Source organism: Corvus brachyrhynchos, unplaced genomic scaffold (genome assembly GCF_000691975.1).
Source record: "Corvus brachyrhynchos isolate BGI_N302 unplaced genomic scaffold, ASM69197v1 scaffold142, whole genome shotgun sequence".
Classification (NCBI taxonomy): Eukaryota; Metazoa; Chordata; class Aves; order Passeriformes; family Corvidae; genus Corvus; species Corvus brachyrhynchos.
The window spans coordinates 3,151,397-3,162,611 of record NW_008237226.1 but is presented as its reverse complement, the minus strand read 5'-3'; the positions used below and the strand labels follow the sequence as shown (position 1 = coordinate 3,162,611).

The 11,215-nt window shown below is 37.5% G+C and overlaps 1 protein-coding gene across 5 annotated transcripts in view; it reads right to left on the bottom strand.

Moving 5' to 3' along the window:
• The window catches only part of CDK14 (cyclin dependent kinase 14), a 320,052-nt gene that overhangs the window by 32,788 nt on the left and 276,049 nt on the right, over positions 1-11,215 (bottom strand). The window contains exon 16 of one of the 5 annotated variants that reach the window (XM_017729276.1): positions 7,599-9,396. The exons of the other annotated variants lie outside the window; for them this stretch is intronic. The gene's annotated coding sequence lies outside the window, so the exon portion shown is untranslated. Of the gene's footprint in view, positions 1-7,598; positions 9,397-11,215 lie in introns of those variants that run through there. 5 annotated transcript variants of the gene reach the window in all.

The following is an 11,215-nucleotide window of genomic DNA, read 5'->3' as shown; positions in this document are numbered from 1 at the left end:
TCAGCAGCAACAGGACCACTCTCTCCACCATACACTTCTTATCTGGCTGGTAAAGGCTTTCTTTGTAAAGATGCCTGCCCTGTGCTCTACTCACGACACTGGGTTCAGCAATACTGCAATTCATTGCAATTCTGAAGGAATCCTGCTTTCATCCAGGTTCCTGTCTGAGCAGGAGGAGAGGTTCAAGCTCCATCAGGGCCTTCAGTGCAGCTCGAGACCACAAGAGCAATGCCAAATGAGGGCTAAATCAGCACATGCAGCCCACACCCCAGCCCTCTCCTTTGCATCCAGCTCCTGTGGTGGTCTTTCCATAGAGGCCTGCAGTGGGGCTGTAAAAACACAGCATGGTAAATTCAGAATGAATATGTAAAGTATGTGTACATGGGCGTGCATTCAAGATGTACACTTCACAGCTGCATCTCAGAACTGGCAAAGCCAGAGTGTAAAAAATGAGAATAGTTTTCTATGAGACAGTTTCAATCTTGATAAAGAAACATCATTTGAAGAATGAAACAGCACTCAGGGACTCCTTTTGAAATTCCTGCCGCTTCTATCTAGAGTCTTGGTTTCAGCTGTTCCCTCCGCCTCTCCATGGGTAAATTTAAGCATCCCATAAACACACATGGTGGGAATGAAGGGCAGGATTGAGGGGAAAAAATGGGACCAACTTCATCCGCATTCCAGAAAAATGGGGAACAAACCAAAAAACAAAGCAATTTACTGTGAAGCTTAGTGGCAGACTGGCAGAGACTGATAGTTACTTAAACATACTGTAAGCAGATTAATAATAATTATTTAATAGGAAGCTGAGTACATTGTACCTACTTTTGTTACAAGCTATACAGATTGCTACAAGCTGTACAGATTTCTTAGCCTTTTTAGAGTGGATAAAGTAAAAAATTACTATGTGCTAGAAGTTTCTTTCTTTGCTGACAGGAACCAACTACACTTTTGCCCCCTCTTAAACAAACCAGTGTACTTTTCACTCCATAAATCTCATATTACTTCCTTCCTTTTCATTTATTTTGAACCAGAAGGAGGAGTTTCTAACAGAAGTGCTTTATGGCAGCAGAAGGAAAACAGCAAATCAGGATTGAAGGTGCATAAGGAAAGTAAATCAAAAGTAATAAAATCATGGAGATCTAGCAAGGTTTGTGGGGGGAAATGAAGTCAAAGTTGACTGAATCCAGAGCTGAAGAAACATTACACATGAGAAAACACCATTAAAGATAGGCTGCACTCTTAACAGATGAGATGGGAAATGAAGTAATAATTTATAGCAAAGATAGGAAAAAACCTGCCAGGTTTGCAAATTTCAAATGAGATGCAAGTTTGAATAACAAGTGATAATGAAATGCAAGCACACACAATCTTAAGGGTAGAACACCACGGAACAATTTAATTAAAAGGAAAACAATATGCTCTGCAACACAGGATCAGAAATAACATACTGCCTGATGTTTCTGCTCAGCTAACCAGATAGTTATCTATCTGATAGGGCAAGCAATACATTCTGGTGCTTGAAAAATTTTGCATAAAGGTTCAAATTTGACCTGAAAAAATATCAGTAATGACTTAAAACTTTCCAAGTAGGTATTTTCTAAAAATTCTTTCATCTGATTTTAAGTGATGCAAGTATGAAACAAATGGAAAATGTGTGTGGGCATAAGAACTTCAGCTATGCATGTATACTTTTTAAAAGTAGCTTTATTTTCAAAAGCAGAATATGACAAGCATTTACTGTGATAAATATGGCCATTTTTACCCCAGTCCCTAAGAATGGTCATAAAAATATTCACACAGTTTGGCGAGCCTTCTAAAAAGAAAAAAAACCCTCACACCCTAGAAATATCATATATGATATTAAGCAATGCAACAAAAGAGTAGCTTATTTTATATTGAAGGATATTAACTACAGTATGGGGTATTGCAGAAGAAGAAGGTCTGCAGATTTGCAAATGAATTTCATGCATGATTTATAAATGCAAATGTGAGTAGTAGGTGATAATGAAATACAAGCAAGCAAATACACATGGTAGATCAGATACCCTGGGGAGGTGGGGGAAGTGTGCTGCACTAAATGTACTTTTTCAAATGTCAGAATTGGACCCAAATGGCATGAGAAAGCAGCATCTTGATAGAGTGGAATTACAGGAAAATTGCATGTGGGTAACACCAGATGAAGGTAAAGGCAGAGTGAGTGTCAGCAGTTGTGTAAGAAAATACCCTACTAAGGTGTGTTAAAAATAATGGCATTAATCTTAGTCTGAAAAAGGAAATACTGGTTACATTGATCACTAAATTTAGCCAAGATTACCAAACCTCAGGAAAGTCCACAAAAGAAGACAATGTATGTGGATGAATATTAACCTAAGTTAATGGATGTTCCTAATTTACTATGATTAGTAATATACAAATACAATACCCAAGAGATAGATAAGGACAGTAACTCCTCCTGGGGAGCCAGGGCAAAGCAAACACCAAGAGGAGCTTTTTCACTCAAAAATACCTTTGGACACATAGCCCAGGTGCCTGCAAATTTCCTTCCATGTAGCAATGACAGATTGAAGGAACAAATCCGTGCTTTCCTATATTTTGACTGCTTCTGTAGTTAATCAGCTGCTGTTTAAACTGAAGAACTGTGCATCAAGAAACCTTACAAGTGTCTTTTGAAGAATTATGTGGAATTCTTTTGAGGGAGGAACTGGGGTCAGGGTTAAAAATGCACTCACCATATACAACTTTGCCTGACAAGAGAGAAGTGGCATACTTTGATAAGGCTGTTGTCTTACAGAGATTAAAAACCCAGAGAGGGTGAAGTCAGACACAGCTCCATTAAAAAGAAAAAAAAAGAAAAAAAAGGAAAAAAAGAGAAAAAAAAAAGAAAAAAAACCCTGTGAACTGTGTTACATGGGTCTGCTTATTTCATCTTGGCTCGGCATCACTGCAGTAGCTGTCTGCTGTTTTCCTACTGTTTTTTAAAGCTGCAATGATTTTTGTTGTTGGTATGCAGAGTTTGATGGCCTTCCAAATTTGTATTTACAATTTAAGACTTAGTCACACAGGGCTCTATTAAAATGCAGATTATTAAAACAGAACACTAATAAAATAAAAGATAAAGAGGTTAATTATCTAAAATTATCTGTAACTTGTAACTTGATGCCTCATAAAGCCTATATGCAGATAAAATGAAAGCTTGGAATTGTTGGGCAACTTTGACAGCTGACTTTTTAGAACAGTTTTCCATCAATTAAAATCATAGATTTACCTGAAATTGAGCCACGTAAGGGCTGGGTATCTGGCTTACTTTCCTTTCATATATTCCATGATGTCTACCTGAAGCAGCTATACCAGCTCAGAGAATTTAGTATAATGTTTTAGGTGGCACATGTAAAGATATATTATAAACAACTAAGCATGAAATGTAAGAACTCCTTAGCATGGATATATGAAATATTTAAGTATTTTTGTACTGTGTAACGGACTGCCAGTAGTACCTGGGCACCCAAGATATCCCCAGGATGTTATGAGGGAGGCATTCAGAAAAGAGCTTTCAAAAGAGCTGCATCATGGCCAAACATTTAAAGGGTTAATTACACAGCTGAGTGTCTACTCCATTTACTGATAAGCAGAAAATGTTGTAATTTTTTGGGTTTATGAATTGCTGGTGTCAGTGTGTATCTGTAGACACTAGACAGTGTCTGTCTAGCTCTATCCCTTACATGCTGGGCAGAGACAATCCCTCTCTTGCCTGGAACCCCAGAGCCCTCTAAGCTGCTTGCTCTGTAACCTTGGCAGCTGGGGCTAACACAATTCTTCATTTTTGTTTTTGCAATTGGCCTCTCTAAATAAAAACTACAGAGCCTTGTTACCCAACAACTGAGTGTGAAATCATGACATTGCAATCCCCTACTCTAAGAGTCAATCAATATTTTTCATTACAGATTTGTACAGTAAGGTCAACAAGATGAAAAATGTGCATGGAGCAAAACAGACAAACCAGCAGAGAATTACAAAATCTCTTCCAAGCTGTAAGATTATTTTCTTTGTAATGATATAAAAAATATGCCCTTGATGAAGTTTTTAAATAAAAAAATGAAGGAAACCTACATTAGATTGGACACAACAAAGTGATCTGTACAGCCTGCACTGACACATCTTGGTAGTACAATCTGTTTGACATTCAAAAGGTTTACTCTTCCTTTAAAAAAAAATACATCATTGTACATTAAGCAAGTGTAAATATAAGAGATGGGTATAAACTGCTAATTTTTCTGCATGATATTTTCATTGCATTAAGTGGTAGGAAGGAGGATTAGATAGAGGTACAGGGCTAAGCTGGTACATTTCAGCTTGAGAATCAGGGGCAGTCTGCTCCACAAAGTAGGTGCTACTCTGACCCAACAAGTTTTAGCTCAGTAGTATACACTGGACCACTCATTTTCCTGAACCACGCTGAAAAGCATGAAGATAGAACCAAAGATACCTGAAATTATTGGTAATGCAAAGGTGGTCACTACAGACTTTTACTAGGCAAACAGGTTTTACTTTATCTCCTACACTTTTGATGGCAGGATAACAATCCCTAACAGGAAGCTTCATGATAAATCAGGATAATTTGGTAACAGAAATAAAGACCATACCTGCATTTTAAAAACCTTATTTTTACATAATCAAACATTTGCCTGAAATAATATTTTTCTCCTTTATTTGAAGAGAAACATCACTTTGTACCATCAAATACTCTTACTCCCAGGAATTATGGTTACAGTAACCCAAATATGTGTTATGTGTTAGATGTGAATCTATTTCAGAGCAGCTACATTACAATGTGAATCGAACCTCATATGTCTGTACACTCTTGGTGAAAAATCATTGTCACTTAATAATACTAATATGAAACCATGGCCTTGATCTGAAGGACAGCCATCACAGAGGGATTTAGAGCGATTTTATAATCCTATTGACTATTTTACCCTAATCAATTTGCTTGCTGAAAGCCCCAAGACCAGTTTTTTTTCTGATAGGAACACCCTTGGAAAGGGTAACTTTATTTTAGGTCTATATTGTTAAACTATTCCTTCTACTGGAAGAGCATCCACTCACTTGTGCAAAGAAGGTCTCACTGCTGGGTAGGAATTTGCCTCTTCCTATGTAACTTCAGTTTTCAGTCTACCTTTCCTAAATCCCAAACAAAAACCTCTGTCCTCCACAACTGTCTTACAGAGTTCAAAAAGCCAAAACACTTTACAAAGACTGAAAAAAAAAGTCACTTTATAATTTACAGACGACCAAAGTTTAACTTAGTTGGTTAGAGCATGGTGTTAATAACACCAAGGTTTTGGGTTCAACCCCTGTACAGGACATTACTGAAAGAGTTGGGCTTGATGGTCCTTGTGGGTCCCTTCCAACTCAGGATATCCTGTGAAGTGTTTATAAATTTAAAATGGCTTTTGCAAACACAACTGGTCTTTGTGGCTGCAGCAAACAGAAATAACTATGGATTCGAACCACAGCAGGACCAGCCAAGTCTTTCTTGATGTCTAACAATAAGTATAGAGAGTCTCTGGAACAGGCTACCCAGAGGAGGTGGTGGTATCACTGTTATTGGATGTTTTTAAAAACAGGTTAGTCAAACATCTGTCAGAATGACACAGATAGAGCTGATTCTGCCTTGGGGAAGGCAGGATAGACTGGATGACCTCTCGAGGCTCTTCCTGCCCTATTTTTTATGATTCAGTGATTCAGCACATAGCTTTGAAACACCCTGGGGCTTGATTCTTTTCTCACCTCATGTTATTTTTAAACTGGTGCAACTTCACTGACTTCGATAGAGCTTTTCCTCCCTGTCCTGCAGTAAGTGTGAGGAGAATCAGAACTCACATTTCTTACACAAATGGAGACTGGGTCTACCCTCCCACTGAGCTGCACAGCTGATTTCCTGAGATAAAATTTTCGACCTCTTTAAAGCAGGCAATATCAGTGATTTAAGTCAACCTTTGTATTATTTTAGTAAAATCTGTGTCCCATTATGTGAAGCAAAGGTGAAAAAAATGTTGAGTAGAAACATTCTTTGCACTTTTCAGCAAATGTCAACTTTTTCTCCCAATGTATTTCTCTTTGCGTAGAGATAGAGCTTGGGACTGAGAAAAAGTCCACCTCACCTACAGAAGGAAGGCACAGCAAAGAGGAGGAAAGGAAACAGGAGAGCCAATACTAAGTAGTGCCTCATAACCAAGGACACAATACACAACATCTTGCAGACAAGGTATTCTAAAAATGCTACAGACTGGGCATGGGTTTAGCATGTGAGCTAGTAAGTGTGGAAGCTAATCACATTCCTATCCAGCAATCTCTAAGGACAAAGAAATAGATAAAATATGTCAGAAGTCCCCGAAGCTACACAGCATCTAGAATACTAGTTATTTGAAAATGTCAAAGCTATCCACATTCCACATGCAGTCAGCAGGTTTACGCAGAGCTTCAAATACCCAGAAAATCTGTAGTCTGTGCCACAGCCAGTGAAATACTATTACACTGCACCAGCTTCAAACAGAGGAATGACAGAAAATACAGTCTATACTGACTAATTTGTTCTTTGGCTATCATCATCCATAGAAGTTACCTATCAAGGGACATCACCACCTCTCTTGTGGCATTCACATATATATATATATATAAAATATTTCAAAAGTATTTTCTGCTCATTTGATTTTGTTTTTAATGGATAATAAATTGTCTGCTTATTTTTTTGTGTGTATGAATGAATGACATTCAACACCAAGCAGAAAACTATGCTTTTCATATATTTAATCTAATTCGAACTCATAATAAAAAATAGAGAAATGGTTCTTGCAAATTTACTGTCTTCATAAAAGATTGACTATAAATATAAATATAAATATAAATATAAATATAAATATAAATATAAATATACTTGCAGGTGGATTTTCACTTTCAGAAAATTCATAGAAATCATAGAAATGAAGATTTTAAAAACTGAGAGACTTCACCTGAAACATGCTGCTCAGGACTACAGCACTTTTTGAGACCTTTGGGAGATCCTATCTTCTGATCAGTTCTAAAGTGGTCACTCCTTTTCTACACTCTCACATCCCACGAACAACTTACACAAAACTTCATGAAAAAGATGGTGAAGATGCGAATGGAAAAATTCTCATAGGCTGCTAATTCCAGTGGTAATTGAACCTGGCATATTTCCTCTGTTCTGGTCTAACTGGGATTTGAATATTTGTTTCCCTCAAGTAAAGGTTGTGAAATCCCCTGAAACACAAAACTATGATGAAAAGGTCCCTAGTGTGCAAAAGAGATTTCATCTACTTGTGCAGTGCTTTGAGATTTGATTCTTCACTTAAGAGTACCAGATTTCCTTGGGATGATGAAACACTGTATAAAACCCCAAGGAACATGGAAAGGTTTGACTCCCACTTCTGGATTCCTTTCATTAAGAAAATGGTATCTGCAGATTTGGTGGGAGATGGCAGGGGGTGTAAGTTTTTGGCCTGAGGAGCAGTTAAAAATTAGTGACAGGTTTCAAATATACTCAAAAACATAGTTTATCTATACTCAGAGAAACAATCTTTTGAAGCCCTTTAATGCCAAATCACTCAGACAAACCTGTACAAAGTTTCATGTGACAGCAAAATATACAGCCTTGTCTTTTAAGAAGTCCTCTGTCAAGCAGCCTCCACGGTACATCAGAACATGACTTCTCTGCTTCTGAATTTGAAAGCCTGTTTTGCCCTGTTCCTTTGAAAAGGCCTACTCTGCATCCAAGTTTATCATAAGGTCATCTTCCTTTCTGTGCTTTTTTCTGTCATTATATTTGCTTATCTGTATTAGATTCTGACTCTTTGAGATGGGTGATGGCAATCAGAGATAGCTGCATGGTGTCACGTTAGTTACCACATGCCAGCTCATTTCGAACTTCCCAGCTCTTCCAGAAACGAATACTATTCACTTGAACAGGACCTTTCTTTAACTTGTTTGATTGGTTGGTTTAGTTTGGTGGGTTTTTTATTTTGTTTTCTTTTCTAGCAGTGAACCGTGCACAATGGGCAAGGCTACTGCTCAGCCTGAGTACTAAGTATTCTGGGTACTTTCTGGGGGAAAACCCCCCAAAGTTCCCTGAAGCATCCTGAGTTTGAAATCTTTTTAGTATTATCTTACTGGTCAGCTGCCCAAATCTCTTCATAGGTAAAGACTGAAATATTTGCAATAATAAAGACTTGATAGAGAAATAAAGAGGCAACGAAATGGATATCCTTCTAACTGTGAACCTTCATGACTTAATCAGAGGCATGCTTGTGTATTCTGTTTTTACTCAAGCTTTGTGCACCTCATCCCTTTGGTGCTGGCATACGGTTCTTTAACGTGTCTAAAATGGCATCACTTGCTGTTTACTCATGCAGAGGCTCAAGTCCAATATAGTTAAAACAATGAATACAGCCTCATTAACACAGGAGTTAAAACAGGGCTACCTTGTCTTCTACAGATACAAGGACACTTCTGACAGCATTCTCAAAAAAATGGACAAAAATATTCGCATCTGCCACCTCTCCTGCTCATCAGAAGCAGCTCTTCTTTGCATCAGCGTAGAGGCTTGGACCTTGACTCCCTTCGTTGAAGGAGAGAGAAGAGGAAGTGAGCAGTCTTTACACTGGGAACCTAGAAGCAGTATTTTCTAGCCCTAAAAATTTGGTTATATTTTTGTAAGACTTCTCACGTAATTAGAGTTAAGAAAGTTCAATAAATCAAATTTACTTCTGTCTCAGTTTTTAGTTCTCAATAATAATACGAATTCCATTAATAATATGCATTCATGGGGTTGTCTGAAACTGTGCATTAACATTACTCCTAAAGCAATATGCTTTTTATCTATATGCTATTTTCCTATCTATCTGCATAAGGCCCCCAGAATTTCTTTTAAGATATTGCAATTCAATAATTAATCAAGACTCCCTTCTACAAATTAATATGACTGGAGCATTTAAGTATCATTGAACAGGCAGGAATGAATCCTGAATGGAAAAGCCAGCCAGTTACCTCAATAAAAACAGATTGTGTGCAGAGGGGGGTAGCAGTCTGCAAAGCTGAACACATGGCCTGAGATCTCTGCATGAAGGAGCATTATTTAATATACTATTGCATGGCACTTAACATGACTGAACTTAGCCCTGCTCTGAGCCAGGGGAGCCTAAGACAAATGTAAAATAATGACATTTCTCTTCCGTAATACACAGGACACATTCCTAAACAAAGACCAAAATTTCTAGAGCCAAGGATATAGTAGATTTTTAAACACTGCAGTGTCAAGACCTTATTGTGCACTTCAGGCTAGTGACCAGCCACTTTCTGCAGATAATGAAGAACTTCCTGAGAAGAAGGAAAAACAAAGTCAACAGCAAATACACAGACTGATCATCATGACATAGCAACTATAAAGAAAAGAAAACATGAGATTGTATTGGATCAAGTAGTAGTTGATGGCAAAGATGAAAACACATTACTATGTAAATGTTGTGGCTAGAGGTGAGTTAATAATGGTCTGGCAGGTGTAAGTCATTAGGATTTCTTTGTGGTAGCCGTGTAAATTATACATGGGCCTGCTTTGAGGGAAATCACCTTTTTGCTCTCCTGTAGCTTTTATGCCAAATTAAAAAAATTAAGGAAGCAAGCAGAATTATTCTTGCTTATGTAGCAATTTTGATAAACAGGAAGAAGTCTCATAATTAGATTTAAAAAAATTAATCACATTATGTCAAAATGAATCAATGCAGTCAAGAGTTATGATAGTCCAGTCTGTCCTCTTGCTCCTCAGAAGGCACGCTTTACCTAAGGACTACTGGGGGAAGCCTGGGAAGCTCCATAATAAACACATTAACACGCATTTTGTGAATGCCTGGTGTTATCCAAGTGCTTAAGAATCTCACTAAGTTAAGACATCTGTAGGGATGTTATGCAAAGCTGTCAAAGTGAAGTACAGCCCATATTCAAAAATGCTAATGGGTATTAACCTACATATATTACTAAATAATTAACATGCAACAATCTCTTCACATTTAAAAAAGATACTTTCAAATCTTTCAATCCACTCAGATTAGATTCTGATCTCTTGAGCAAGCAGATTTTTCAGCAACCCCAGATAGAAATCCTTTCTAATTTCCAGGACATCAGGTTTTTCCTATCTGATTCAAGATTATTATCACAATTTAAAAATAAATTATCCAGCAAAATTATTTTAATGTAACCAAGTGTTGGAAGATGATTTTTTTCAGTTAAGAATTCAGGAAAATCTGATTGACAGAAGTATGTGTGACAAGGCTACAAATCCAGCTTTAAAGCTCCTATGATTGAGTGAAAATCGTGATGACCCAGTAGAATCTAACTCTGTTGTTTCAAATCTGATAAAAACCCCTAAGCTGATGGGTTGACCTTGAACCAGCAGGCTTTATGGTGGTTCCCAGTAACCAGCATGGAGCTACTGTCCTCTCCTCAAATGAGATCAGGTATCCATTCTCAATCCAGACCAAATTTGTGCTGCTGGAAAAGCACAGACCCCATGTCAATGACTGTGGAAGCATAGCATAATTGTAGTAAATGCTGGAAAATCTCTTCATGCAGTAAACAAACCTTTAAGAGTGTTATTAATGAAAATACATGAAAGCCCTTACAATAATTCAGAAATTTATTTCCTGGAATAACAGATTTCCAGTCCTTTAAAAGACAAAATGTAGCACAAAGGAACTCAGATAAATTAACAGTTATTCCATATCTATTTTCTTCATGCCAAATAAAAATAAATTTCACAAAATAGGTAAGGTCTATTTGAACAAAAAATCCCAAACAACTAAAGGGGATTTCTGGTCTCAGAGATACCTAATTTAATATATTTAGGAGGGAATTTCTGTCAGCAGGGAAGTGGAATACAACTTTCACCATCAGAACAGGACTGACCACGTGCACACACTTGAGGCACGGCTAACACAGAGCATTCCCCCTCTTCCAGACCAGGTATATTCCCATACCTCAAGAAACAGAACAGACCAAATCTTGACTTCAGTAAAGTCTAAATAAATGGCTGCACCTACAGAATCTTAACAGCATCAGCTGGGACTCAGGCTATTCCTTCATAACAAAGAACATAAGAAACACATTTCTGACTACAGCTTTCCAGCAGACAACCCTTTTGTCC